Raw genomic sequence first — 25,525 nt, 5'->3', positions numbered from 1 at the left:
AAAGTTAAGGCCAAACAGGCTTTAGGGGAGCTCTGGAGCCCAGCGGAAATATGGACTCGTTCCCCAATCCCAGAACAGAGCACCTCTTCCCTACCAGCCTGGCTTGCTGTGGGTCTGCAGCCCAGAGAGTCAGACCGTTCAATGCCCACACTCTGGAAATGTCTGTTACCTGTTATGGCTTCTTCAGGCAGTGGAGCATGCGTGCTGCCCGTTCATGTTGTTTCCCCTGTGACTCTTTCCTTTGCTATGCACTAATAAGGACTGTCTGCCCTAGCAACGCCTACAGCCAATGGCACCCTGCACAGTGTGTTCCTTCCCTGCCGCACAATATTTCCTTAAAGAAGCACACACCTGGAAGTGGAATTTTGGGAACGATCCCTGGATCCTTTCCAGAGGAACCCTGGCAACATGTGCAAATACACTTTTATTTTCCAACAAGAGAACAAATATTTCCTATCTTTAGTGTTGGGACTAGGTTCAATAAATACTCAGATGACACTTTTGTGGGTGCAAGAGTAGGCGATGGGGATGGTCAGTCTGTGTCATGTCTGCTGGCACTGAGGTCATTGTTTTAATATCTACATGGAAATTATGGGCTCAGGACAAGGAGATGAAAATTCTGAAGTTATCTTCAAAGGAAGGAATTTTCAGTTATAAGAAAGGGTAATCATCTACAAAAATAATTTTTTTTAAATGGGTAAAATTTCTGTGGCTAAAGGAAGAGAAGGGCAGAGGGACAAAGGAGCCAGGATCATAGAGTTTGTTGCCAAACTGAGCAACAGAAGTCACTATTAATAATGACACTGGGATCAGTTATAGACCAGGACTGTCATGGCACACAGGGACACATGGTCACCCTAACTGTAGGGTCAGTCTGTTGAGGGGGCTGGTGATGACTGCCTGACTTCTGCCACAGCCCTGACACTGGTCACATGACAACAGGGAGTGGGGAAGAGGCAGTCGCTGGATCCAGCCCTGAACAGGAGGCATTTTGCTGGCAGAGGCCTCCCTCCCTTCTCCATCCTCATCCTTCTGTGGGGTGGGGGAGGGATGGGGAGGACAGGACACAGAAGTGCACGTGTTCTCCAGATGTTTCAGGGAGGGGGACCAGCTCTTGGAAATTTGATAGAATTGTCAAAAGAATATAATCAGCTCCATAAATTATTTAACCGAAGTTATAGCTCTATGATAGAATATTTTTTCATATGATATTAAAACTAACCATGACCACATCCATGTAATCTCCCAACTTAATTACAATATGTCTTTGTTTCTAACCTAGTCCCTCCGTTCTCTGCCCTCCTACCTCCTCTGGGATCTTCATCCATATTTCTATACAGACAAAACATGCTGTCTTGACTCTTGAGTCTCCGTTTCCACCAGGGATCCAGAGGCTTACAGACAGAATACCCCCATCTTGTCACCCTCTTTACTCTGTTACCCTAAGTGATCTGGGCTCCTACAGTCCCCACTTTTTTTGCTCTTCAGATCAGATTAAGGCATTCTAAATGATTTAATCTGAGTCAGGGTGGTTCAGGGCAGGCTCAAAGGAGCTTGGTCACTCTGAACCTCAGATTTCTAAGGGAAACCAACTGGTTCTCTAAGAAGCAACTAGTTGATTAAAGCCAGTTCCAGTGGGTTCTAAGGAGGTCAGATTCAACCTGCCCCCATTGAATTGGAGAACGCCAGCTCAAACAGTTTTGATCAATCTGGTAACATTGCCAGATGGCTTCACAGATATATTATTAACTATTTAACAATGGGAAAAAAGAGATGGATAGATTATTGATGTCATTATACATTTTATCACTTTTTGGCACTAAGGAGACCAAAATCCATGGAGCTCAAAAATCCCTTAAATAAAACGATGCAATGTTTGCAAGGAAACTATGCACATCCTCCCCATGTACTTCATTTTTAATTTTTTAAAATATATTCTTTAGATGTTGATGAACCTTTATTTTATTCATTTATTTTTATGTGGTGCTGAGAATCAAACCCAGTGCATCCCACACGCTAGGCAAGCGTTCCACCACTGAGCCACAACCCCAGGATATACTTTAAATCCTTTCCAGACCACTTATAATACCAAATACAATGTAAATGCTATGTAAATAGTTGTTATACTGTATCATTTAGGGAATAATGTCAAGGGGAAAAGTCTGTACATGTTTAGTACAGAGCAATTTTTTCTTAGTATTTTTTTTTAGCCATAGTTGGTTAAATCCACAGATGCAGAATTTGTGGATATGAAGGGGCTACTCTATGTATGTGTTTTCAGTATTGGGGATTGAACCCAAAGATGCTCTACCACTGAGCTACATCCCCACCCCTTTTTATTTTTTATTTTGAGACAGGGTCTAACTAAGTTACCCAGGCTGGCCCTAAACTTAAACAATCCTCCTGCCTCAGCCTCCCAAGTAGATGGGATTACAGGTGTGTAGCACTGCACCTGGCTTTGACTGTCTATATTTTTAAAAGATCAAAAGTAAACTTTTTATTGATTCAGGACACAATTTATAATTTTCATTGATCCATAGGTTACTTTGGGCACAAATATTATTTCCCACACTGTATACTGTCCTAAGTTTTAATCAAACTAGGGCAAGTTATTTGCCAAAAAGTTTTCCCCCCGATTATCTAGAGATGAGTTTCTCTGTGTGGTAGTGAACTTCATGTTCCCATATTGAACTTCTCACCAAGACATTTTTGGGGAACCTCTTTTTTCCCTGGGGACAATGCTTTTGTATATACTCATATATACAAAATATATACATATTGGTTCCTCAATAACTCATGAGGAACCAGACCCACAGTAGGACACATTTTCAAAGAGAAAGAATTTCTCCGATCTGCAAGGACATGGAACACTAAGGCAGTGTTGCTTTTATGGTAAATATGTTGACAACATGAACTTCTGAACGGTCCTTCTGTAATGTGAATACAACTTTCCAATAAACCTTTTTGTTTTCAATTTGAAAATTTTCTGAACAAAATAATTATTTGATATAGGGAAATTCATCACTCACGTAGTAACAGACTTCCTGGTTGATGGGCAATGTGGAAACAAATTCAGAATGATGTCGACTGCCTAGAAACCACCTGGTCTGATACATAATCATATTTACTTATCCAAATTACACACTAGTACATAAATAGAAAGAAAACGAGTACAGAAGGTAAAGGCTGAAGGAGAAGACAAGTTATATAGCAATTCATAGTTTAACTGAAGTGGAAAGGTAATTCATATGAACCACATTTTTAAAAGTATATTTCCTAGACAGAAAGAAAATATTGGACATGGTGTTTAAAAACCAGACCCTACAAGCCTACACTCCGGGGCTAATCAGATCAAACGTGCTCAAACTATTCTCTGCAAATAAAATTTGTTCCCAATTGTTTAAACTGGTTGCAATTGGATTAAAATGAGAACAGCCTTTTCATGGTCCCACAGTGACCTTTAGGAGGGTTGGGTCTTGCCTGGATTATGAAGCAAGAAAATGTTACCCCCTGCACCACCCCCCACTACCCACTACTTCTCTGGTCACATGCCTTGCTTCCTAGCAGGCAGGGGAAGTTATTTCATGCACGAGAAGACCCAAATGTTCCATGTACACTTGAAAGGAATGTGTATTCTGCTTTTGGTGGGGTGGTCTATAAATATCAGTTAGGCGAGTTTGATGATAGTGTTCTATATTTTTGCTGATTTTCCATATGCTTTATATTATTGAAAGAGGAGTTTTGAAATCTTCAACACTATTGGTGGGTTTGTCATTTCTCCATCCAGTTATGTCAGTTTTTGGTTTTTGTATTATTGAATTTTATAGTTGGGTACACAAACATTTAGGATTGCCCCGTCTTCTTTGTGAATTAATTGGTTTTGTCATCATGCAATGCTTCCTTTTTATCACTGGTAATTTTCCTTTTTCTGAAGTCTAATAATTAAATACTAATCAAGGTTTCTTTTGATTAATGTTTTCATGGTTTATCTTTGTCATATTTTTATTTTGATCATACCTATATCATGATATTTAAAGTAAAGTGAGTTTCTTTTAACTGGTAGGTCAGGTGGCCAGGTAAATGGACCCCGTTGATCTTTACCTCTTGAATGTATGCCTTTGTTTAATCCCTTCTCTTTAAGTGTGGACAGGTCCTGTGGATTGCTTCTAACTGATAGCATAAGCTGACGGCGATGGGATGTCACTTCCTTGGCTATGTGATCTAAGGTTGTGACTTCCATTGTACTAGTACACTTTCTCAATAGACTCACTCCCTGGCTGCCTTGTTGGGGAAGCTCAGAAGGCAAGGAACTGAGGGTGGCTTCCAGCCAACACTACCTAAGAACCCAGGCCATCAGTTTATCAGTCCCAGAGAACCTGAATTTTCCCAACCACCACATAAGCAAGGTTAGAGTTGAATCCTTCCTTAGTCAAGCTTTCAAATGTGACTCCAGTCTTGACCAACATCTTGGTTGTACCTTCATGAGAGGCCCTGGAACAGAGCAGTTAGCTAAGGCCTGCTGGGATTCCTGATCCATAGAAACCATGAGATACTAAATGTGTGTTGTTTTTAGCGAAGTTTGTGGTAACATGCAACAGATAACTAATATATGTTTTTACCATTTTATTTTAACATAAGAATTGATATGCTTACATTTAGATCACCATTTTATTATCTATTTTATGTTTGTTCCTTCTGCTTTCATTTCCCCCTTATTTTCTTTTGAATGATTTGAATGGTTTTTTGTATTCCATTTAAAATTTTCATTGATATTTGTACTATATTTCTGAACATTTTAGTAATTGCTCTAGGAATTATAGTATACATTCTTATTTTTTCACAGTCTATAAAGAATTTTATAATTCAAGTGAATAGAAACCTACCTCCACCTTTGGCATCATTGCTTTGTATAGTCATCATGGTATTGCATTTGTATACATTGAAAATTCCATCAGATAATCATCACTGTTATAATTTTTGCTTTCAATGACCACATATATCTTAAAGAACTTAAATTCCATTACATTTTCCAAATATTTGCCATATCAGTTGCCCTTTCTTCATTATATAGTTATGATTTTTCCTGACATACTTTCCCTTTACCATGAAGAATTTACCCATAGAAGAGGTCTGATGACAATGAATTCTACTGTTTTTCCTCTACCTGAAAATGTCTTAGTCGGTACAGTGACACATGCCTGTAATCCCAGCAACGTGGGAGATCAGTGGAAGGGGATCACAAATTTGAGGCCAGTGAGAACCTGTATCTAAATAAATAAATAAATCGTTATTACCTTATTACCTTTTCATTTCTGGAGGACATTTTTACTAGATATGAAATCCTGGTTTCACAATTCTTTCTTTCAGCACATTAAAAAATGATATTTTACTTACTTTCAGTTTCCATGACTTCTGATGGGAAAGGTCATTGAATCATTGTTTCTCTACATGAAGTGAATCTTTCTCATTTGTTGCTTTCAGGAATTTTATTTTGTTATTTGCTTTCACAAGTTTGATTATAATGTATAGATTCCTTTGATTTTATTCTGTTTGGGATTTATTGACTTTCTGCATCTATTTGTTCGTGTTTTGGGGGAATATACGGCCAGTTTTTCCACCATTATTGCTTAAAATTTTTTTCTGATTCAAAAAACTTTTCCTTTTGAAAGTCTAAGGACACAAAGATTAAACTTTTTCGTATTTTTCTGCAAGTCTCTGAGGCTCCAATAGTTTTTTCCCTCAATTTTTTAATTCTGTTGTTCATATTAGATAATTTCTACTGATATATCTTCAAGCTCACTTCTACTCAAGAAATATTTTATTTTCTTGTTTTCTTTTCTAAAATTTACATTTGGTTTGTCTTTACATCTTCCATTTTTATTGCTGCTTTTGCTAAAATATCCTATATTCCCATTTGTTTCAAGAGTGTTTGCCTTTATTTCATGAAGTATGATTATAACTACTGCTTTAAAAATCATCAATAGGGCTGGGGATATAGCTCAGTTGGTAGAGTGCTTGCCTTGCAAGCACAAGGCCCTGGGTTCAAATCCCCAGCACCGCCAAAAAAAAAAAAAAAAAAAAATCATCAATAATTCTAACATTTGTATTTTTCCTGTGTTAGTCTTTGTTGATTATATTTTTCCTTGTCAGCTAAGATCTTCATGGTAACCTTGTCAGTGAATTAATCTGTTTCAGTGGATTATTGTATGGTAACTGTAGTAGGTGGATATGGCTATAGGAGGTAAGTCACTGAGGCATATCCTCAGGGACTATATTTGTCCCTGGTTCCTCACCCCCTCTTTCTCTGCTTTCTGACCATAGTAAGTTGGGTAGCTTTCTTCCAGCACACCTTTTTCCATGATGCTGTGCCTCACCTAAGGCCCATTGTAATGCAGTTGGTGACCAAGGATTGAACCTCTGAAACTGCAAGCACAAAATAAACCTTTATTCCTTGCTAAGTTACCCATTCTGGCCTCAAACTTTCAATACTCTGGCCTCAACCTCCTGAATCACTGAGATTACAGGCATGCACCACCATGTCAAGCTTAATGTGATTGCTTTACATTACATAACTCTTTTGTCTATTAATTTGGATGTTGGTCTGTATTTTTGGTAATTGGATTGACAGAGTCTAAGGGATTGATTTGCTGGCTGCAGCAACAGTTCTATTAGAAATTATTTTACATGAGGGTCCCTAGATTCTGAAGAAAGAAGACAAATGCCCACTCTGGGTGTTTCTAGGTAACTAGCGTCTTTCTTACTAAGGATTGAATCCAGGGTGCTTTGCCACTAAGCTATATCCCCAGCCCTTTTCATTTTTTAAATTTTGAGACAGGGTCTTGATAAATTTCCCAGGCAAGCCTCAAGCTTGTGATCCTCCTGCTTTAACCTCTCAAAAGCTGGGATTACAGGTGTGATTCACCACGCCTGGCCATGACTAGGGTCTTGCTGGAGAAGTCATAACAACTTACCCATGGCACGAATAATCTCATAGGAAACCACATCAGAAGAACAGAACCTATTCCTGGGTGGAAAGGAACTCATCCAGGAGCCGTGTGTATAGGAATGGTCAAGCTATACTTTGCCCTATACCCATTGGTGTTTGGAGTTTTCCAAGACATATAAAAGGGGGTATCTTTCTGGAAAGCAATCTCCATAAATATATAACGCATTGCTGACCCAAAACATTTCCTGAGCACTGACTCTAGTTCCATCAGACAGAAAAAGCCTCTTTCTAAATGGGTCCTGAAGACAGCCTTAGGCAGAATTTAATTCAAAATCACCAAGACAATCTGCCTAGAAATACGTAGCTTTGGCAGTTTGGCAGGAGTGCCTGCTGCTACTACTCCCTTTTTTTTTTTTTTTTTTTTTTGGCAGAGATATTTACCCTGGCACTTTTTTTTTTTTTTAAAGCAAGCTTGTGATAATATCTTATGGCATATTTTCTGGCAAATTCACTTTTGGGTTTTGGATGATAAAGTTGATATTCTTGTTTGGATCTGGCTAATTTAAAATCTTCTTGTAAACACATTAAGATAATTTTTAAGACTGAAGCTATAGAGTTATATAAACTGAATTTGTTTCACTCTTGTTAGTTTTGCTTTGTATTTTCATTGCAAAAGTTTGTAACTGTTGCCTCTTAACATTCTGCAGAAGTGCAACTCCTAACAAGATAATCTGGCCCAATATTGAAGATGCTAGAGATCACTTTCAGGTCGGATAGGACTATACTTAACAATGGACTCCAGGTAAGTTTAGCCTAAGAATCACTCATTCTAAGCCTCTTGGTTGCTCAATGGCAAAAAATGTTTTAACACTGACTCCTAGTCAGAATCAAAATGGAATCACTTGTGCCAACCCTATAAACTAAATAGAGCCAGGAGATTATGGAAGAAGGGTTCTTATGCATGATTGTCTGATAATAACTATCAGAGAAGACTGTACCAGATCACAGGTTCACACAGAGGTCCCCACAATCATATCGACAGGTGTCTAAGAGTTTTTTGCTCTCAATTACTTCCTAGAAAAGAAGGAATAAGCACAGTTGCACATAATACCTGCCATACTTATGAAATTGCCCTAGCCTCCTCACTGGCCTACTAGAGGTGGTCCCATCCCCTGGTCCTTTGGGCTGGTCTCCCTTCCCATCTTCAGCATCTTTGTTGGACTTCCTATCATGCTGGACTCCTTCCTGTCCCCTGCCCTACAGTTTCTGGTGACGGTTCTTATCATGGGATTAAGCATCTGGCTTCTTTTTAAGGTAATAATCTATTTTCATTAAGACAAATCAGATATAGTGATGGACACCCAACACATCCTGTGGTTTTTAAGTCAACCTCAGTGGAATCGGAGAAGGAGCCCATAGGCTCTTATAATAGGCAACTGGCTCCAAGACTGGAGTCTAGCCATCCCTACCCAAGACATTTGGAACATGGTTAGAGGTTCTGCCTGATGTTACCTAGTTTTTGACTCTCTTGGGTTCCTTGGTGGCTATTTTGCTCCCTTTGCTCTTTGAACCATGCATCCTCAACTTTCTTGTCTCTTTTTAAACAGAAGGCTGGAGGTCATAAAATGACAAATGATAGTTACTCAGGGAATACACAGGTAGGCCTATGGCCAGGTGGTTTATTTAAGCCTCCCCTAATGAGTTTCCTCCCCAGGGACTGACCAATCTCCCTAACTTTCCCCTTCAGGATTTAGGATTGGTCCTTTATCAATAATGGAGCTTCTTCAAAGGCAAAGGTGGTATTTAGGTGCCATGGCAGAATTGTTGGAGATTTTTCAGGTCTATCCTGATTCTGGCCCCTGGTGGAGACAAATAGTCTGGAGTAAAATTGTAGCTAGTAAACTCAAGCTCTTGAGACCAAGGGGAGTCTCTGAAATAAAGGGTTTATTGAATAGTTATGGATGTGAGCCAGAAAAGAACCAAATCCTGGGACATATTCTGCAACCACCATCATCAGAGCTAGATAGCAGTTGAAAAAATGTCTGGTAAGAGCTGAAAGCAGTTTTACAATGCAAATTTGGAGAAGGGGAGCATAAGTTTTTTACATTGAACTTACACTGACTCTAGTCAGAGGGCACAGGGTAATGCAGAGCAAGGACAATCTCAGAATTGGACAGTCCATGAAGAGTACTTGTTACTTCTGAATTGGTCGGAATTAGTAGTTCAAAACATAAGCAGGAGGCAGTGGCACCTGGAGGCTGGTCACCAGGGTTTGTAAGTCAAGTTTTCAACATACATTCAGCAATGGGGAACAGCCTTTTGTTGTTTTTGGTCATGGCTATTAACTAATTAACTTATCTCTTCGCTTCTCTGCCCTCATAATGAAATTTAGGACATTTCAGAAATTTTCTTTCATCACAGCTTTCTGTGGCTGACCTGACCTATGCAAGAATTTACCCCCTTACCTCAGACCTCTGTGTAGTGAAACAACAAAGGCTTCCAAGCACTTTGGCATTTCTAAGTTGCATTTACAAATGCCATCATATTTTATGGTAATAACTACTGTATCAGTCATAGTGTGCTAGGTTTTCTGCACTAACAAACAAACTCAAATCTCAGTAGTTTAATAAAACAGAAGTTCCAACAAGGGATGAGGGTGTCTTACTTGTCCCACTCTTCTGAGTGTCAGGCTAACCAAGACTTCCAATAGTCCTAGCTCCAGTGGGAAAGGAACATCATTATCTGTACGCTGAGTCTTAGAGCATTTGCCAGTTTCTATCTATTTTTTAATTTTTAAAAAGCTGTGTTCTTAAAAAAAGATAAGTCACATTCCATTGGCCAAAGTGAATCACATGGCTACAATTAACATCAAGGAAACAAGAAAGTGAAGTCCTCCCTTGTCCCTGAGGAGGAAATGGTGAGACTGCCAAAACCTCAAGGATCATTATCTCCATTTGAGATAGAAAAAAACTCAGATTCTTCAAAGTCACTCTTCCAGAGTCACGCAGTTAGTTAGCGGAGCCAGGATCCAGGTGCACACTTGCCTGACTGTAAAACCCATGTGTCTTCCGTCACTTGAATGCCTCCTCTTCATGAAACGATTACAGAGAAGATGGTTTTTATTAGCGTCAAGGGAATTTCAGATGCTGACAAGAAAAAAGCTTGACCTCCCAATTAAACTTAATCTTGTGAAAATGTGTTTCTTTTCTCTGTCCTCTGGCAACACCTGTTGCGGGGGGAGGGAGAAAGAGGGAGAGAGGAAGGAAGGAAGGACGGTGAGGGGAGGGAGGGAAAGAAAGGAAAATAAAGAAAAAGAAAGGGACCTTCTGGCCCACCCTGTGACCTGCACACAGTATCTGATTGCATCAGGATGGTGTGGGGCTTTTTCCCCCAATGTGTTATTTTCCACGCCTAGGACGAGGTCAGGAGAAGCTTATATCTTAATCTACGTGCTCGTTCTTGCTCATGTTTTTTCTCTGCTTGGTCCCATACACTTCATTCGCCCTCTGGAACATTCATGTGACAGTAGAAGAATGGCAATATAGCTAGGGAGACAGAAGGGACGAACCAAGTATACAGACGAACTCTGCTAGGCCGGAATGCTAAGCTGGAAGGTAGCAGGCACAGGAGCGTCTCTACCCATTTCTACACTTGAGTGAAGTGGGCAGTGAGGGCGCCTTCTCTGCAAGGAGGGTACTGAGGCTCAGTGAGGGCAGGTGATTGTTCAAGGTCACCTGGCTAGAACCCAGATTAAAATGAGCAGCTGTTAGTTTTCCTGAATCATAGCTTCGTTTTCTGTCCATTAGACTCTGCAGCCTTCCTTCTACCCTTCTGCTCTAGGACGCCTTCCCTGACACACACCAGATAAGGAAGTCTCTTCCAGAGGTCTCTATCAAGGACATCAGATGATTTCTACCTTCACGTGGCTTGCTCGATGGCAGACAGGAACAGATGCAGCTCATCATCATGGAGACATGAGGTAAGGAGGCAATCCTGGGGCTCAGGCTGGGGGCTCAGGCTGCAGGGTGCTGGAGGTGGGACCCTTCCGATGCACTGGAAGACATCCTTCTCAGGCCTCAGAAGTCTTCCTGAACAAGCCTATGGTCCACAGAATAATAATTCTGGAGAAAGGATGAGTTAGGAAAAGACAAGGATAGCAGTAGAAACTTGAATCCATATTTCTGGGCAGGATCTCTGGACAAGCTGCGAGGAAGATAGGGCATACAGGGAAAAAACAAAACCCCCAAGCCTTGATTAGATGAAATGTGCTTCAAGTGAGGCCTAAAATGCTCAGCTTTCCTGTCTATGATATTTGAAACTTAAGATGCTTTTAATGGATGTGATGCCTATTTCTGACAGCATGAGAACTGTTTTTCTCCACCCATGAACTTAGGAGGGACAGGACCAGGGGAGGGGACCCACTGAAATAGGTCAAAGCCTACCAGCTGGGTCCTGGTTTCCCATCAAACACATAGTGCGAATGTATGCAACTGATTTTTTTCTGGACCTTCTTTTCCTTATCTGAATAGGAGAAACTGTTCTCTTCCACCTGTAGAATTCCATTCCAATAGGGAAAGATGAGCTTAGGAAGACACTGATCCTTTAGCTTTTGGAATGGCACCTAACTCAAGAGAAATACAGGAACCATTCCAGGGTCACCTACATGGTGATCTTTAGTCCTACCCAAATCAATGAGCACAATGGCTCTACAATTAATCTTTTATGACTCAAGACACAGGCTGTGGGAGTTTTCTCCTGAGGCCATTATGTGGTGCTGTAGTTGCATGGTAATCCTCTACATTACCAGGAATGAAAGAAGCTATTTCAAATGCACTTTGAAAAAAATTTTTTTAAAATAAGAGGTCACATACTTCTCTGTGTGTGTCATCTTTTCCCAGATGGATCCAAAAACGAGTCATTTAATTTCCCTGTTGCAGAATGTCTGAGAGATTCATAGATCTGAGAGCTGGAAGGGGCTTCAAAAGGTGGTGTGAACTGGCCCCCTTTCTGCCAACAGGTGTAACTATGTTCTTTCCATTTTATAGATGAGGTGACTAAAGTTCCAGGGTTGGTGGTTTCTATAATGGAATGACCAGAGGGTGATGCTGGTACAGTGGTTGGGGGACTGACAGCCTTCTTTTACTACACCAAACTGCTTCTCACAAGCAAAAGTTTCCACCATTATGAAGAGAACCACACACATGAAGCACTAATGGGGTAAAATTGGAAACCTAGGCCACCAAGCTTGGTGAGATGTCACAATCGGCATCCAGTAAGCACTCCACCTACTGGAGAGGCGACGTGAAGGTGAGTGAGGCAAGGTCAACCAAAGAACTTGGAAAGCTTTTAACTCCACCTTCTGTACTATCCTAGTTTTATATGCAAGCTGTATCTGGCCAGCAATGGTTGGATATGCCTTATCGCTGACACTTTATAAAAATCAATTCATTGAACAAGAAAGCCAGTTTGCTAAAGAGGGAAAATTGCCAATGAGGCCAAGGTGACAGCAATTTCAGACACACTGTAAGCTGATTAGCTTCAAACACAGAAACTGCTTCCTGGCCGAGAACTGTAGACCGCTGGCTGTCTTGGAGATTTGCAGAACCGGTCACAGGAGGTACCAGGCAGCAGCATGTGCAGCCAGTGAAGGACAAGACCTTATTAGGAGAGTCTCCCAGGAAGCAGGGGAAAGGCAAACAGAGGGCATTCCTTTATAATGATGGATTTGTTTTATTTTACATTTAGTTTTTTTCATTACAAGAGAATTGTGGAATGATGTTTTTGCATTCCCCCACCCCCAACCTTTTTAATAACAAAAGGGATTTTTTTTCCCCTCTCTCTCTTTGGGAAAACCCAGACCTGATCATGTCAGCCCCTGCTTAAAAATCCTCCGAGGCTTCCTCTTGCTCATTTGAAAACGATGCAACGCATAAACATGGTCATAATGGTACCAAAAATGTTACCACTGACATGGAATGGTTTTGCTGAGGGAACCTTCTCAATTGTTAGAAAACAATACACTTCTGTATCTGCTGACTGACAGCCTCTACCCCAAGTTACCACCCCTTCTTCCATTCTGGGAACCATGGAGCTCCCTTAACTTCAGCATCCAGGACAACAGGGGTTCCAGAGCCCTGCTGCAGCCTGAGACTTGTGTCTGCTCTGATGGGACAGAGCCATGCCTTTGTGGTTGTCAAGTGAGAACATCAGACCCCCTATCACCCTTCTGCCTGGCCTCCCTCATTGCTCACTTGGGCTTCTCCTGGACACTCAGGGCTCCACTGCTTCCCTCAGGATGTTTGTAAGTCACTTCCTTCTGTCTAGAACTGTCCCTCCCATATGTCTCCATTGTACTTTGGGTGATGTTTCTTGTTCTCCTTTCAATCACATGTAGTTGGCTTTAGCACATGTAGGTTGGATGGGTGACTGATCAGTCCTGTTTGAGAGGAGCAGGCATTTGCAGATGGACTTACTCCCTAGATGGCCATTGTTCTCACCTGTGAGTCCAGAGGCCACTATGTCACCTTTTTTGCTTAATGTTGCTACTCTTGGAATAAAGAGACTTCAAATCCAAAGGATGCCTCTTGGCTGTAAGTGCAGAAGAGAAAGAGAGAAATAATCTGAATATTTGGAATTCCAAAACTTGTATCGTACCAGGTAATAGGAACTTTCCTATCTCCCACTGGATGTGGGGTGAGAAAGAGGATGGAGTGAAGCAAGAAAGGGAAGAGAATTAGATAACCCAAAATGTGCTTGATGACCCTGGGATGCCTCTTGGGAATCTGTGACATTCCATCTAGAAAGCAGTTTGCTGATGTCTTCAGAGCTTGTAGCTGCAGATTATTTATTCTCTGGCCTTGTTTTGGGTTATAGGTCAAGTAGGGGACCAGCCATAGGCAGGAGCATGAACTCAGTCTGTAGGACAACATCCCAGTCCCCTGGAGGAGGAAGAAAAATAACTGGCTTAAGGGGGGAAACAGGGGAGGAAATTTGCCCCTAGATGCTTAGAAATAGTTTAAATTGACAACAGCAGCAAGTTTACCAGCTCTCAAAGTATTTTGGGTTTTGTTTATCATGCTCCCCTAGTCTCCTTATTATTCATTCATTGGGCACAAGCTTGCCTTGGCTTTCCAGTGTACATAAGTTTACAGCCTAGAAAATGAAAGGAGCAATTTTACAAGCATTGCGAGGGATCCTGGTACCTCAACTGGAGCCTGAAATTAGGGGGTTTGAACATATGTCTGTTTTCTTTCCACCTCCAAATGCTAGCAGAGTAGGGAATGATATAGTAGATTCCTTCCCTGCCAGGACAGAAACCCCTGAAGTGCCATCTGGATGAAAACACTAGGGTGTATCAAAAGCTCAGAGCAGGGTTTTTCCAAGTGCAATTTTTCAAACTCTGGCCCCGAGAAATGTTCTGCTGGTAAAAGGATTCGCAGTCAAATAAATGTGGGAAATGCTGCATAGTCTCTCCCGTCTCGGGCAATCTCAGTGCTTCTTAGTGAAGTGAGGGGCTGGGTTCCACACTGCCTGCCTGCGGCCTGTGCGCACGCTGCTCTGATTTCAGTTCCACTTGCTCTGACAACCCAGGCAGTGGCGCTTGGCTGTATGTGCTTCCTCACACTCTGGGGAGGCCTGGCCATGTTTGGACACTTTGCTTCAGGCCTGGCAACCACAGGAGAGGTGACTGAGCGCTCTGTGGATGTGGCTGTCCGCAGACAGCAGGCTTAGTGAGGTGGGGTGGTGGAGGTGCCCTGCAGGGTGACCCCATCATTTACCACCCTACTTGGGGTGATGGAGTGAGGAGGCCACGACTAATAACTAATGCATAATTATTCTGGGACGACAGGTATAAACCCAACTCTTCTACAGATTCAGAACTGACACATAAGGGGATTATGTGTTTTGTCTGTCACTTAGGGCCAGTGGGAGTAGACACTGCAGAGGTATAAGAGGGTCACCTCCTGAGACTCTGTATAGTGATGACATTGACATGTCAGGCAGACACATGGGTTAAATGACCCTGGGCTGGCCTCTGACTGTGATTGGAAGCACCTACCTTTTGTCCTCTCTTTTGGTGAGGAAACAGTAGCTTAATTTATACACAAGGATCAAATCTTCCCAATCTGATTCATATATACATATACATTTGTGTAAAAGTAGACATATCACAAAACTGAAAAATTAAAAACTTAACTGTTTTAGCATAAATTTTCACTGATGCTCCTACATCATGTAAATCTCTGTTTAGAGTAAGTATAGTCTTGACTTTAATTAAAGAGAATATTCTGTGACATACAAGCAAAATACGGTCAAAACAATTTGGCTAAGTTCGAAGTGGATCACAATCCGTTCTAGAGAGCCAACCTAAGTCAGCTGGATTAATTTTGGTCAATGATAATTATACTTTGATTATGGAAGACGTTAACCTTAAGGGAAAAGGGACTGGGTTATAAGGGAACTCTCTGTATTGTTTTTGAAACTGTAAAGTCTAAAATTCATTAAAAATAAATAAATACACATCCTATGCTCCTGAGCTCTGTCCATGTCACACCTATCTGATGACCTTCCCTCAACAGCTCAGTTCACCCAGACATCCCAGATTTTCTGTCTTGAGGTAGAGATTGCTCCTGAGTCCCCAGATGTTTCTGCATATTCCCCCCTCATACCTACCACCTACTAATATGGTTTTCTACTGTATCTTACTTTTCCCTGAGCCCCTTTTAGACTGTACTGCTTTCTCCATTTCACCTTTGCCTCCTAGGACCAAGGCCACACTAAGCACTGCAATTAATGTCTCTTCAATGAATTAATAAATCAATCCAGTGTGAACAAGTTTATATGAGGTTTGCTTTCTTCTTTTGAAATGGTGGTAAAAACATACATACCATAAAATTTAACCATTTTTAAGTGCACAATTCAGTGGCATGAAAGAACATTGTGGAAAGTTTTATTGGTTTTCAATGATTAAACTGGTCAGAATTTACAAGATCTGTTTGATCCACTGGCTCTGGACCTGTGGGACCTATGACACTCAGAATCCATCTAATCCCACTCACACCAGGTCCTCACTCATATCAAAATCTGTTTGGTCAAGTGTGGAATGATTTCATCCCATTTGAACCAGCTGGGATCAGCACGGGCCCTGCCCAGGTTGCAGGCCCTTAGAGTTAGTCTTTCTTTGGCTTGACCTCTCGGGTTGCCCCTTGACCTTTTGTTAATTTCTCTTTTCCATTGCTCTTTCTTCTGCCCCCACAAAGCACACTGCACCCATACCTGGTGTGGTCTGGCTCTGGGACAAGGAGCCTGCATTATACCACCTTCGTTATGGCACAGGTAACACCTGCACTTTCGAACATCCCTGTGGGCAGGCGTTAGTGGCAGTCAAACAAACATGCTGAGTCATATTAAGGGAGCCGCCTATACCTGGACGACTCTTCAAACATTTAGGGTCCCCCCTGCCTGCCTTTTGGAAAGGAGAGACATTTTCTCACAGCCACTCAATTTCCTACTTCCTCAGTTCTAAATACCTGTATTTGAATTTGAAGAATTTAACACAGGCTTAGGAGTCAAGAAACTGGGCCCTACATATTTATTTATTTATTGCCATTAACTAGCTGTGTAACTTTGATCATACCCTCTTTGAAACAGTAGTTCCCAATTAATAGAAAGAAAGGATTGGAAATACAGATTGAAATGTGATTTTTATTGTTTTTCTTTTGCAACAAGCTATTGCCTTGAGTATCCTAAGAAGTAATGCCGAATTGTTTTGCCTTTGCGAGAGTATGCTTTTATCTTCCACTTGTTAACCCTAGTTGGAGCACAGAGGCTCTTGTCCTTTCTCTTAATACTGGGCTCAGAAGGAGCCCAGTATTATCGCACGTGTGTGTGTGTGTGTGTGTGTGTGTGTGTGTGTTCCTTCTTCACGGGCCCATCTTCTCTGCTCTGGTTTACAGCAAAGCTTTCCTCACCAACTGTGTACTTCGACCTCAGCCCCATTCTGTTGCAGCCAGAATGACTGTCCCAAAATTCAAGGATGCCCTTGCCCCTCTCCTGTGCCTGGGTCCTTCAATGGCTCCCAACAAATCTCTGGATAAGATTAAGGGGGAATCCAAACCTTCCACTCTTTGGCCCTAACCTACCTCCTGGTCTCTGCTGTCCTCTACCTCTCCTCCCTGAGACGGTCCTGGCCAGCCCGGACCTGTCTCCTTCCCACGATCGCCACGTCCTGCCTTCATAGCTCTGTTTAGATGGTCCTCCCCTCTACTGGATGATGCCTCCTGTCCAGCTGAGCGATCCATCTCCTTCACGGTCTAAGACGAACCCTCTGGGGTCTCAGGGGTGGAATGGGGGCCGGTCCTTCCCGAGACTGCCGCCAGGGGGCGGCAGGAGCGTCTCCAGATGACAGCGGGAGGCCGGGAGTGGGGGAGGGAGGAGGGATCCAGGGAGCGCGGATCCCGCTTTCCCGATCGCAAACTCCAAGCCAGAGCTGTCGGCGCGCGCCCCAGACGCTGGCCGCCCGCGCAGCCCGACACGGAATCGGGGCGCAGCGGGAGCCCGTGGAGGGCGGGAGCGGGGCGGCGGGGGCGGCCGTCCATGCGTTGGTGCTTGAGGCTGCCCGGCGCCGGGAACCACGCGGGGGCGAGGCGAGGCTAGGCGGCCGCTGGCCGCTCCGGACGCGGACCGCCAGGTGAGCAGAGCCGCGCGCCCAGCGCTCCCTGCGCGCCGCCCGCGCGGCCCGGCCCGGCCCGGCCCGGCAGCTGCCCTAGCCCGGCGCCCGCTGGCCTACAGGGGGACTGGCGTGGGCGGCCGGGCGCAGTGGGTGTGTCTGGCGTCCCGCGGGACTGCGCCCACTCCGGGTTGGGAAGCCAGTGCGCGCCGGGTCCGTGCCGACGGCTGCGCCTGCTTCTATCCTTCTTGTCCCTTCTCGGGAGTCTAGATCAGCCTGGGAGCCCTCACTTACCCCTCCACCCTCTTGACTCCGAAAGTCTAGGGACTGGCAGACTTGGCGTCCTCGGGGTGGGGCATGAAGCTCCCTGTGTCGGGTCGGAGGGGGATCTGCGAATATACACGCTGCCGGTGCGTCCCCCACCCCAGCCTCGCTTCCTCGCGCCTGGGGCTCCAGCTTGGGGCCTCGGCCAAGCTGTTTTCTAGAAAGCCTCAGATCCGTGTGTCAGTCTCTGCTAAGCCTCTGCAAGGCTGCGCCTCTGGGAGCCTAAGTACACGGGCTGTTTACGCCAGCTTGGGACACTTTCTCAAGTGAAGCCCGAATACCTGCGGCCCCTTGTCACACCACAGAATTAGCTTTTGCACAGTTTGCACCTTGCAGTTTTAGACATCTGGAAGTTAATTTTTATTTTTCTTTGAAATAGCATCAGCCCTGATTAGGAAGGGAATTTCAGGGCATTCTCAGGCCCCCTTAGCATCTGAAATTCATGGGTCTAGTGAATTTTTAAGCAGTCCACACCCAGCACCTTGACCCCCAGCCTCCACTACTGTCTAGTAAAAGAGCACGCTGGAATCTGTCTTTTCCTGCATTTGCCACCCCCACCACACAGTGCATGCCCTCTTTGGGAGTAAGTGAACTGAAGCCTTGGACCTGGGTAGCTGAAGCAATCATTGGATGCCTGTTGAAATTTGGAATAAGAAGTAGATATCCGAGAGGGGTCCAAGGAATCAGTTTGTTCAACTCTCCTTTCACAGCTGAAGGCACCCGGGCAGAGTCTAAATATGTTTTTTAAAGCTCACTCAGTTTTTGAAACCTGCATTAGTCTTTTGCTACATTGATATTCTTGGACTGGATAGAGTTGGAGGTGATGGAGTTCTGGGCTTAATAGGGTCTTATTGGTTTCAGTATACAAAAGAGTAAACATTTTATGAATGTAACTTAAATACAGTCCTACTCAATTCCTATAGATTTTTGTTGGCACCATAGTTGAATTCCTTTAGAAAACAAAATCCTAGCCCTTGAAATTAATGCAAGGAAGCAGATGGGAGTCCTGGGACTTTCCTATAAACCTCTGCAGGGCTGCAGCAGGGATTTCCCAGAGGTCCTGGCCTGGAGAAAGAGTTTGGGTGATCAGAACATAGGAGCCACTACTGAATAAGCAGTTGTGCGGGCCTCCTGGGGGGAGGGCTGGCCAGTAGAACTCATGTGATCCCCTTGGTGCCCAGCCCTGGGCAGGGCCCCAGCTTGGTCTTATCTTCTTTTTAGCACCCTGTGCTATGAAGAAATATTTTTAACTAGCTGTCAGAGAACGGAAAATACAGCCCAGAGTTTGGGGGTAAGGTCAGGGTTGGAGATTTTGACCTGGAGTTTTAGTCTTTATTTACGAATGCTTGTTTTGATGCAATCAATGTCCTAGAGAGAAGCTGGATATTGCCCTGTCCCTCTCTGTCTCCCACATTGCTCTCCAGGGTACCACTTTTATCCCAGTTGCAGAAAGAATCCCTTGATGTTAGAGTGCCCCCAACACTGGTGTACTGTCCCCTACATTGATAACTCATTCATCACAAAGTCCCTTCCACATTCTTTTGTGATATCTCAAGGAATTGTTCCTGCCCCCACCTTAAGCCATATCCAAATTACAGTAATAATCTCCCCTCTTGACTCCCAGCCACGAGTCGCTGTCTTCATTTTAATCCATCTTTTTTCATGCTGACAGATTAATATTCCTAAAATTCTGATTTCACCACATCATTCCTCTCATGACATCACAATGGCTCCGCAGAATTCATTTCTGTCGAATTTTTCTCCAGCAGCTATTTCAGAGCATCTGCCGTGTGCCAGGGACTGTCACTGCGTGCTGGGGCTTACACTGTGAACAAGACTGCATCACTGCCCTCATGGAGTTGGCAGGCTACTCGATGATAAATGACCACTGGAGGGAGAAAGAGAAGCAAAGAAATAACTGCAGAGCAATCAAGGGTGTGTGTGTGTGTGTGTGTGTGTGTGTGTGTGTGTGTGTGTACGTGTACTCAATCAAGGAGACAGAGATGAATGAGAGAAAGTGATTCTGCATGGGAGGATGTAGGTCAGTTACAGCTGGGTTTTGCAGTCCAAGGAGGAGTTCAAGGAGATGGAAAGACTGGGAGACCTGGGGTATGCTGAGCAGCAAGAGATGAAACAAAGGCCCAGAGACGTGCGTGCTGGTATGGACAATGTCCAACCAAAGCCAGCTTTCACCTGGGCATTTCAGATGTTGCCTAACTCAAGTCCACTTTGCTGAAATGAGAGCTGCCCAACCCTTCCCAGCCCCAACCCCTCACTCTGCTTCCCATCCTCTTTATCTTGATCTTATCTGCCTTCTACTCTGCTGTACCTCCCCACTGCCCATTCACATTTCCCCTCTACTAATCTAAATGTTGCAAGACAGTGTCTCCCTACCCACTTTTCCATGTCTAAATCAGAATTAGGATCTGGTGGAAAAAAGTGAACAGGTTCTAGTGTGGAGTCAGGGCCTGAGAACTGGCATTTTAAAGGCTGCCTCAGGTGATTCTTCATCAAACTCAGGTGTGAAACTGTTGCCCTGGGCTGTCTTGAAAATGAAGTTCTAGTGACAGGTGCAGAGTTAAGATGCCTCTATTTATTGCAGGTGGCACCTTCCTTTTTAACAGAGCCCTTGACCTTGACTCTAAGGCATGAGCAATGGAAAGCTGGGTGTTCTTGCTTGGTCAAAGGGGTCTTCAGTTCAGTCCTGAAAGCAAAGCACATTCCCTTCAGCCTTCATCCCACCAGAAGGCATCTAAGCCCACCCCCACGGGACTCACTGTGAATTTCTTTGGGGGCCTGAGCAAGTGCTGAGGGAGAAAGAGCAGGCTGCCTTGGTTTGAGAGCCCCAAGTTGCTGGGGACACGAAGGGGTGGTCAGGATTTGCCAAATAGGATGGGACTTGACATACTAGCTCCCCTCCTCTCATTCCCCGGAGTAGAGTCTGGCCATTGACAGATTCTCATCCAACAGGCCTTTATTTTGCCCTCCTCCCTCCCCATCCTCTGTCTCCCCACAAGTAACAAGGGGCTTGGATGGGACGAAGTGCAATGATATGCAGTGCCTTAGGCAAAACCTTGGCACAGAGTAAGTGGTCAGGGTCAGTCCTCCTACCATTCTTGTCTACTCTGTGACTGGTCAGTACTTGGCAGCCTGTCAGTACTCAGTATATCAATATATGTATTACTAAAGAAAAATGCATATATATATATATATATACATATATATGAAATCTCAGTCCCTTCAGACCCCTCAGTCCAGGGGATCGTGTCAGAAAGGCTGTTTTTTGATCCTATATTTGAAACTAGCAAATGAACCTTGCCAGCTGTGCAGTAATAATAATTATCTACGCAACATCCCCTCCTCTTCCCACTCCCTGTCCCCAGTTTCCCTTTAAATTCCATAAGGAACAACTTAAGAAACAGGCAGAGCTGTTTTCCTTGCCGATGCGTAGTCATCCTGGAAGAGGATCTCCTGCTTGCTCCTGTTCCCTTCACCTCGTCTTTCAGCGGAGGGCCCAACACATGGAGTGTTCTCTAGTGGACCTTTCTGATCCCTTAGGCAGTAGCCCCGAGCCCCATGCTTCTTGGGTGTGTTCCATGATCCACAGGGCAGTGAGACAGACTTGTGCCTCTCTGTGTCTTGTCCTGGAAGGGTGGCATCAGGCGGCACACAGTGGGGTGGGCAGCAGGCAGACTGCCCCACCCTCTGGGCTTCTTGGCCAGTTGCCCAAGGCCTGGCCAGCAGGGAGGACCAAAGTAATGAGTGATTAATGGGCGCCTCATCTAATCTCCTGCCAGGGGAAATGAAGGGCCAGCCATGGGCTGGGAGCTCGTCTTGACCTGCTCCAGGTGGGCTTGGAATGTGCCCAGCTCAGGATGGGGATTAAGGCTTGAAAGAAGAGAGGAAATGAGATGTTAACCCTTTAGGCCATAGCCCTCTGAGCCCAGCAGGGAAACGGCAGGGGAATTACCTGCAGGTATCTGAGGCGAGGGAGCATCTTCTTTGATATACGACAGGGATGCAGCCCTGTGATTGCCGAGCGGGGGTGGTCACGAGCCATGTCTTTGACTGAACCATTTTTCTGAGAGGTACGGTCAGGAGAGAGAAGAAGATTAATTTCCTGTGACCATGGCTAAAGGGCCTGCTGGGAGGCTGCCCTACCTCGCTTCCTTCTTGGAAAACTTCCGATCATATCAGCAAGTTACAAGTTTGTACTTGCCAAATGTACTCCCCCCCCCCCCCAAATGCTGCTCCTCGCACCGCTTGTCATCTGAAGGAAGGTAGGGGAGGGCGTCTGGTCCTGGCTGGACATCCTCTCCTGGTCCTGACCTGCCTCCTCTCCAGGTCAGGCCCGACTCAGTGGTGCCCGTGTGACTGCCCTGCCCAACCGGCTCCCTGAGTTCAAGCCTAGGTTCCAGCAATTTCCTTGACTAATATGTTGTAATTTTCCATCCATTAAATGAAGGTGAAAATACTGAATACCCTGGGTGAGGTTCATGAGAATGTAAAATGCTTAAAAGGAGTCTCAGGCATTTCAAGTGGCACTTGAATGTTAGCTATCTTTTCCTTGCCTCTCCATTTGAATCCCAGAATCATCTCTTGCAGAGGATGCAAAACAGCTCGTCTGCAGGCCTCTGAGGCTTGCTTTGGGTGAATCCATGACTTAACTCTGATTGATCTTACTTGTTTGACCCCTGACCCTACATGCCTTGAATTCTGGCTCCTCCTTCTGCTGCAGGCTTGGTGACCTCCTGCTGCCCTTTTGATTACACCACCCTGGCCCCTGGCCCCTGCCTCCATGCCAGACAGGCAGATTGCTGGTGGGCTGGATAGTGACATCTGCCTGAACTTCTGGTGGCACAGGCTGATTCTGCACCAGCTCTGTGCATTGCTAGCTTTGCTATGACCCAGCAACCCCAAGGGAAGTGGATGAGGGTAAAGACTGTAAAATTAGGAGCAGTGGAGAGCCTGACCTGGAGCAGATCCCAGGTCTGCCCATTTTCTGGTTTATCTGCGTTCCCCTTCTTCATCCTGTATTGCAGCTGATAAGAGTTACACTCAACTAGTGGTTGATAGGAGGGTCAAACCTGACAGTGGACATGAGGCCCTTTTGAGATCCTGTAGTGAGTGTCATCTGTGAGCCTGGGCTGGTTGGGGAGGGCAGAGCAGTGGCTGTGAATTTGAAGTCTCATTACATGGTGGGTGCTGACCCACCAGCTCCACTTAGTGTCCAGCAGACTGGCTGGCACCTAGGCCTGCTTAACTTAGCAATGATTTGGTTGAGACCCAAGATTTTACTCTGCTTGAATTTCAGAGGGTCTTCTGGCCAGCTGAGGGAGAAAGCTACCAATCGCAGAGCTCCATGTCAAGTGCTTGGGTTTATCTGTGAGAATTTATATAATTTTCTCTTCAATCTGTGTGAGCTAGAGCAAGTAGATATCAGAGTAATGTTTGAACTCTGTCATCCTACTCTAAAACAGGTACTCTGGGGGAACTAGCAAATCAGTGAGTTCCTCAGTAACAAAATAAACCTTTCTTTTTACATATGTGAATAATACACCAACTGCCTTATAGTGTCGTTTTCTCCTTGATACATGGTTATATTTTAACTTAACATGTGCATAGTTATCTTTTAACCTAATATGGTTTTGTGTAAACCTTGCCTACATTTGACCTAGTCATATATATATATATATATATATATATATATATATATATATTTTATAGACTTCATTTTGATTCATTGTACACAAACGGGGTCATCATTTCATTTCTATGGTTGTGCATGATGTAGATTCATACCATTCATGCAATCATACATGTACATAGGGTAATGTTGTCTGTCTCATTCCATCATTTTTCATACCCCTCCCTCTCATTTCCCTCTACATAATCTGAAGTTCTTCCATTCTTCTCTCACCTCCCACCCTACCTCCCCCATTATATATTATCATCCAGTAATCAGGGAGAATATTTGGGCTTTAATTTTTGGGGATTGGCTTATTTCACTAACATGATATTTTCCAATTCCATCCATTTATCTGCAAATGCCATAATATTATTCTTTATGGCTGAATAATATTCCATTGTGTATATATACCACAGTTTCTTTATCTATTTATCTATTGAAAGGCATCCAGGTTGGTTCACAATCTAGCTATTGTGAATTGAGCTTCTATAAACATTGATGTGGCTGCATCACTGTAGTATGCTGATTTTAAGTCCTTTGGGTATAGGCCAAGGAGCAGGATAGCTAGGTCAAAAGGTGGGTCCATTCTGAGTTTTCTAAGGAATCTCCATACTGCTTTCCAGAGTGGCTGCATTGATTTGCAATCCCACCAGCAATGTAAAAGTGTGTTTTTTTCCCCACATTCTCGCCAACACCTATTATTGTTGTTTGACCTAGTCATTTTTTAAGCATACTGCTGCTCATCATTCACTCTCCACAGTTCCCTTAGCTCTTCCCTGCCCTCTGATAGGGATCTGGGTTGTTTCTAGTTTTTTCCTAATCTGAGAATTAGTACCATCAACATGAGCGTTGAGTTTGCTGCTGTTTTTCCATTTCTGATGTGATGTTCCATTTTGGAAATTCTGTTTGAGGCCACGTGATCACCAGGTCAAAAGCAGGAGCTGCTCACGGGTTGGCAGAGAACATGCACCTGGAGGCCTGCGCTCGAGTGTACCGGAAACAGAACAGGTGTTAGCTGCCAACCAACCTCTCCTTCCCTGTTGGTTACTGTTCTTTCAGACTCAGGTTGGAGGAACTCAACACCTCCCTCTTAGCCCGGGATGTAAGAAGTGCCACGGGGTGAGGGTTTCTGAGTTCATAGAAGGAAGCTGCATCCATGTTCCCAGAGGTCCCTTGAAGTGGAAGGTCTTAGCTTCTGCAGTCGCACCCATCAGCAGTGGCGGCTCTGTATGGGCTTGGCTGTGTGTCCTGTCACTCAGGCTTCGTCCCAGCCCCCACTGTGCCTCAGGTGACAGCCAGTGCCTGGTAAAGTGTGTGCATCCCAGTCCTGGCTGCTGCTCGTCTGACCTTGTTGAGTCATCTCCTCGTGTGTGAAGTGGGCTGATAATCTTTGTACCTACTACAGGAAGTAGCGAAGGTAGTGTCTGTACAGTGTTGGCTCATTCCTACCGTCATGCTGTTAGCTTCCCATCACTGTAAAACCAAACCAAGTCAAACTCTGAGGATATCAACTTAGGGAGGAAAGTTTCCTTTGAGCTCACAGTTTCAGAGGCTTCAGTCTATTGTTGCTTGGTCCTGTTGCTTTGGGCCCGTGGCACCATCATATATATGGTAGGAGCATAGGAAAGAGGAGGCTGGTCACCTCATGGTGGCCGAGAACCAATGAGAAAGAGAGAAAAAGGAGCCAGGGTCCAAATATCCCCTTTAGGACATACCCCCAGTGGCCTAACTACTAGGTCCCTCCTGTTAAAGGGTCCCTCCCCTCCCCGTAGTGCCACAGACTGTGATCCAAGCTTTTAACAAGGAGGACGCTTATCCGGTCCCTAGCAGACACGAAGTGCCTACTGTTTACACCTTAGTGAGCGCTAGAACTTCTGTCCATCTTACAGATGAAGAA

General features: G+C 44.3%; 1 protein-coding gene across 1 annotated transcript in view; it reads left to right on the top strand.

The window, feature by feature from the left end:
* Positions 1 to 17,388: 17,388 nt before the first annotated feature.
* Positions 17,389 to 25,525, top strand: part of Thsd4 (thrombospondin type 1 domain containing 4) — a 590,727-nt gene continuing 582,590 nt past the window's right edge. Inside the window, exon 1 of the mRNA XM_047539595.1 lies at positions 17,389 to 17,636. The gene's annotated coding sequence lies outside the window, so the exon portion shown is untranslated. The remainder of the gene's footprint in view (positions 17,637 to 25,525) is intronic.

The sequence above is a fragment of the Sciurus carolinensis genome, chromosome 2 (genome assembly GCF_902686445.1).
Source record: "Sciurus carolinensis chromosome 2, mSciCar1.2, whole genome shotgun sequence".
NCBI lineage: Eukaryota > Metazoa > Chordata > Mammalia > Rodentia > Sciuridae > Sciurus > Sciurus carolinensis.
The sequence above is the reverse complement of the archived record's forward strand: the minus strand, read 5'-3'. Positions and strand labels throughout refer to the sequence as shown.